Below are 5,995 nucleotides of genomic sequence, written 5' to 3' on the forward strand. Positions count from 1 at the left end.
AGGGCTGCCCTGTGCGGGCCACATCTGAGGCCAGGATGTCAGAGTGAAGGGGGAGGTGATTAGGAGACAACATTAAAAATCCACAGAACAGGTGCCTTTCACAAATGGATGCATGGAAACATCTTGAGATGATTCTTAACGCACATTGTTTATAGTCAAGATATCTCTGTAATTTTTTTAAGTACCAAATGACCTCCCTCTTGCTCCCTAAAATCTATACCTCCTGAAACTCGGACATCTCAGTTCTAAGTGATAGCTGTCCATAAGAGTTTCTTCGTTTTATGCTTGAAGCCATCCTTAGGCCATAGATGTCATTGCTCCTTTGTCTCGAGGGGCTCACTGTGGGACAAGTACAGGAGAAAATAAAGAGGTTTATTCCACCCCCCCCACCCCCGCCACCTCTTCTCCCCATTGGTTATTGCTAAATTGATAGGCATACACACGCTACACTCTCTCTCCAAATTTCTGAAGCAAAAGCGGAAACTGCTCTGCCTCTGCATTTTTGGGGCTTTTCTTTTTCCTCAAGGGAGACTTGGAAATTTATTTAACTAGATCTCAGCTGGACAAAATTGCTGGTTAGGTAGAGAAGGAAGCATGTAATGTGATTATGCGTGCCCCGCTACTTCCTCGAAATAGTCCTGTGTACCAGATTCCCTTAAGGAGACGTCTTGCTGTTGTATAATCCATACAGCATCTTATAATTATATAGCCATTTGTTCCTTTTCCTGTTTCCAATTCCACTGATTAACTTATCTAACAGTGCCCTTAAAACCTGTATAACATTTTTCACCATTAATCAGTTATTCATGAGTTTTATTCATCTCTGAAGTATGTTCATCAGGAAAAGTAGCCTCAATTTGCATTTTAATTGACCAGTGTACAGTGGTATCTGATAATACAAATGGTGATCTCTGTTTAAGTAGAAGCTTATGGTTAGCAAGATTGAAATGATCTTTATTTTACAGTTCTCTGATGTGATTTTCATAAATGCACTAAAGTAAAAAGTAGCCATTGCTTGGATGTTAACTGATTTTACCAGCAGGCTTGCAACCAGGTTGCCAGATAAAATATAAGAGGCACCGTTACATTTGAATTTCAGGAAAACATGAAATAATAATTAAATACGCAGGAACATACACAATATTTCAGACACATTTATACTAAAAATATTCATTTGTTTATCTGAAATTCAAATTTAATTGTGTGCTCTACATTGTTTGCTAAATCTGGCAACCCTGAATATACGCATATATACAACTACATACAAAGTGAAAACAACTACACAATTCTCTATTTTTTTTTTTGGTAAAGATTTTATTTATTTATTTGACAGAGAGAGAAACAGCGAGAGAGGGAACACAAGCAGGGGGAGTGGGAGAGGGAGAAGCAGGCCTCCCTCGGAGCAGGGAGCCTGATGCGGGGGGCCTGATCCCAGGACCCTGGGATCATTTCCTGAGCCAAAGGCAGATGCTTAACAACTGAGCCACCCAGGCGCCCCACAATTCTCTATTGTTAACAAAGCTTTCCTTCATTACCACGAGTATGGTTTTAAATGTTTTTGATAACTGTGAAAGTGATTATTCAAATTAGTTGAGTTTTGCCAAATTTCTTCATCTATAAAATATAAATAGTCTTGTCTCTATATAATCTTGAGTAACTGTATTAGTAGTCCTAGGGAACTATTGATTTTTACCCTTGCTGTTGAGACCATCGGTTATGTCTTTTCCGACTTTTCATTGTGTAAAACCATGGTGTATTTAACGGCTAGTATCAAGACTCTGTCTGAGATGCTTTGGTTGTATTAGAAATCTGTGGTCTGGAACCCCTCAGTGTCTTTACTGAATAAACCTCTAGTCTCTGCCACAGATTAAGTGAGGAAACAAATGTTGGAAAAAAAAAAGAGCTGCAGAACAGTGATATGCATAATAAGATTAGAGTTATCTAAAAATGAGTGTGCATACATTCTATTTCCACATACCTCCTACGTGCTTCTATAGGCGCACACGATATCTGGAAAGATTTACATTGGACTGTTGACAGTGCTTATCTCTAGGAAATGGTTTGTGGGGAAAAGGAAAGAAACGGGGACTTATTTTCGATTCTTACAATTCTATACTTTTCTTGGCTTTATAATGATTTTCAAAAAACAGCTCTCAAGGTGGTTTACATGTCCAGCTAGCCTTGGAACCACTCACCATTATCTGATTTCTGTGTTCCACTCTCATCAGAATACTGGACCATTGGCTATGATACCGATTATAGCAATGGTTGCATGGCCCGATGAAAAGAATTCCGTAGCAGTCTTCCTGTGTGTCGTTCTGGTAAGGCGGGTGCTGCGAAAAGGAAATGGTAAACTAGGAATTCATGTGGGTGTTTTTATTTTCATTGAATGCTTTTTTGGGATAAAAATGTCTGAGTACTTGTTTTATAAAGTGCCATGGACATTTGATAGATATTGATCATCATGTCAGCAATCTACCTGTAATCCTAAGCAATGCAGTCCAGATGATGCCTTACAGCTTTAAGTTGAGTAACTGATTCTGTTTTAAATGTTTTCCCATACTGAAAAGATAGATATAGAAAACCATTGATATAAATTGGGTTTTTTTGGTATCTATTTTTTTTACATTGGAGTTTTAAATCCATTCTCCATGTAAATAAAATTCCTGAAGTTTTTGTCTGAATTTTATGATTCCGAAACCTAGCAAATGATTTCACTTTTCTACAAACTGATTTTTTTCTATAGGTAAACTGCAATACATTTGAAAAGTATTTTTCCATTAAATGAAAAAAAAAAGTATTATGTTTCTGAGTGTCTGCTGTTACTGTTTCCACCCACTAAAAAAACATTCCATTGCTACTCAAAAAATGTCACACTTTTTTCCCAAAACATTGTCAGAAATTCCTGTGATAGTCTTTTTTTTTTGTTGTTAATTCTTTGCTAGGGTAAAAGGGAGTGAATATTATGCTGTAGACTTTGCCTTATGCACCACTGTAATTATATTTTGAGAAAACTAATTTTGCATAAACAAAGAAATAAAGCACCAAGTATTTTATTTGTAACCACAGTTAAATCAAGGGTAGATCTTTTGTTTCTGAATATGGGAAAGGTAAATAGGGCAGCCCCTCTTACAATTCTGAGCCAGAGTGCATTAAGTTTTCCTGTGTGCCCAAGCTAGCAAGGTCAATTGTTGATATTCACTGTTAATTACTAGTCTTCACACAAATCCAGCAATAGTATTATTTGGAATTCCATATTCCTTCAAGCCCAACCAATGTTTTGCCTTGCATTGCAATGCTCTACAAATTTGTGTAAAGAAATATATCATTGTTAAACAGAAAAAAAAAAGGCTTTTAAAAAAGAATTACTTCAAAATTCTCAGTAAGACTATTTTCTGTTTGTTTCCGGCTCTAATCTGAACATCAGAGTAAGTACCACACGAATTTGTGAGTTTTCCATTGTTTGTGAATGAAGCGTGAATGAAGCGTACTCTAACGCTTTTATTTTTATAAGCCTGTAACTTCACACGGACTGTTGGCTCTACCACACCCTAGTTAGTTTTTACTAACAAAGGCACACCTTTGGAAAGTATGCAGTGTGCACTGCCACCCTTCCCTTGTAATAAAGTCTTACCACTGAGTAGTGATGCTTCTGTTGTTGACATAATAAAGCTGTAATGAATAAAAAAATAATTTCTTGCTTATTCTAATGAAAGTGCAGTCATTGAAAATGGCTCTAGATGTTCAAATAGGAATGGTACTATGCCTTCATTCATTTATTGAACACACTCTTCAAAGAGATTTTTATCCCAGATTCCATTTTATTTCCTAGTAAGTTGGAGTTCTTTAAGATGGCCAAGTGGACTGGTTTACAAACTGAATCTACAGAGTTTTACTTTCTCTTTTCAGACTTTGCTAACTGCCCTACCCAATTGCTCCTTTAACCCAGAGAGAGAAAGCAGGATGGACGCTGTGCCCTTGGGGAGATGACCCCAGGATTCAGGTGGTTCCCGAGCCAGCACTACACCCTAAAGCCTCTGCTTTGGGCAGGAAGCCAGGCCCCTCCTTCCCTGCTACCGTTTTACTATTATATTAAATCCTTCCAACCCCCCCCAACACATACAGCAGCAAAAGAAAGATAAAGATATCCCTAAAATATATTTCTCCATATTTGAGATATATCCATGGACTTCTACTGACTCCTGATGAATCTGCTGGGAGTTTCACCAGGATTTGCTTATTAACTAAACGGCCAACTCTTGTCATGAGGTCACACATTTTGATCCTTGCAGATGTGATTAACCTTTTTCTTTCAAACTCTTTCTTCTACTCACTTTTTATGGACAATGGGAATGGAAGATTCTGTGATTTGGTTTACTCTGCCTATATTTCCTTTCCATTGCCACCTGACTTAAATGGGATTGTGGTTGAAAGACATTAAGTGGTTTTGCCCATTACTTGCTGCTAGTGTGCTTTGGAGCTAGTATTTGACTCAGGTTTTTTTTTTTTAAAGATTTAATTTATTTATTTGATGGCGAGAGACATAGCGAGAGAGGGAACACAAGCAGGGGAAATGGGAGAGGGAGAAGCAGGCTTCCCGCCGAGCAGAGAGCCCGATGCAGGGGCTCGATCCCAGGACGCTGGGATCATGACCTGAGCTGAAGGCAGACACTTAATGACTGAGCCACCCAGGAGCCCCGGGAATAAGTCTTAAAATGTACATGGGAATTTGTTGTCAGAGCACTCCAGGTACCCAAGGTGTCTATAAAGGCCTGAAGAGTTTGGAGGAGGCAGGGGACTGGCAGACTAGAGAAGGAAAAATCTATTCTACTTCTCCATATCTTTTTGGTGAAGGCTCTTGTTATGTCTGTCTACACTGGATTGAGGGGGAAAAAAATCACACCCATTAATATTAGTTTGATGTCCTGTTAGAACTAAGACCAGGACAGGGTAATGATTTAAAGTTAAGCTCTGAGCATTCTGGTATTCAACTCCAAAAAATAATCAATTAAGTAATCAATTGTTGGGGTGCCTGGGTGGTACAGGCTATTAAGTGTCAAACTCTTGGTTTTGGCTCAGGTTGTCGTTTCGTGGTCGTGATCTCACGGTCATGGGATCAAGCCCCACATCAGGCTCCATGCTCAGCGAAGAGTCTGCTTGAGAGTCTGTCTTCCCCCTGCCCCTCCTCCCTACCCTCTGAGATCTCACTCTCTCTCTCAAATAAATAAACAAGTCTTTAAAAAAAATTAACTAATGGATTGTTAGTTATATAAATTGTCAGTGTGATAGTGTTGTCTGATAGTAACAGAACACTCAGCTCAAAAGTTAAGGGGAAAGTTCCATAGCAAGTGGTCTGGAGGGAGGGTATTCCCCTGGGTCATTAAGTCAGAGGCTTAAGACATCGTGGAGGGAAATTATTTCATCTTTCTGCTGTCTTCCTCACAGCTTTGGGCCATCTCCTGCCATTCCCCATGGTCACAGGGTAGCTGCAGCAGTTATAAACATCATGTGCTCACACAAAAGTATCCAGAGGCTGGATGAGCAGCGAAGAGCACATTCCTTCTGGCCTCCTACTTTATAATGAGTCCCCCATAGATCTCTCCTTTCCTGTCACTGGCTGGTGTTTGACCAAGCCCTGGTGGAGTGACCAGTGGAGGTTCAGCCTCCATCCCCACCCCAACCCAGGACTGAGGAAGGCTTATCTCCCGATGACTGAATGCAACCCAAGAAGGGTAGCAGGGACACAGATGGGGAAAGGCACCTCCCACAGCATTTGTCACCATGGTTTATGCAATTCTTCCATTTGGTAAAAAAAAAAAAAAAAAACAAACTTTTTTTTTTTTTTTAAACAGAGACTGGTCAGCATTGATATTCATTAAAATTTAGATGGGATACTTCTCAGCTAGGCATTTGGGCAGGTAAGTCCCAGAGCGGAAAAAAATAAGGACAGGCCATTAAAATGCACAATGATTAAAGTCTTATTAGACAGCATCTG

Source organism: Eumetopias jubatus, unplaced genomic scaffold, assembly GCF_037043125.1.
Source record: "Eumetopias jubatus isolate StellerSeaLion01/CBP00866 unplaced genomic scaffold, mEumJub1_p1.0 scaffold_16, whole genome shotgun sequence".
Taxonomy (NCBI): Eukaryota; Metazoa; Chordata; class Mammalia; order Carnivora; family Otariidae; genus Eumetopias; species Eumetopias jubatus.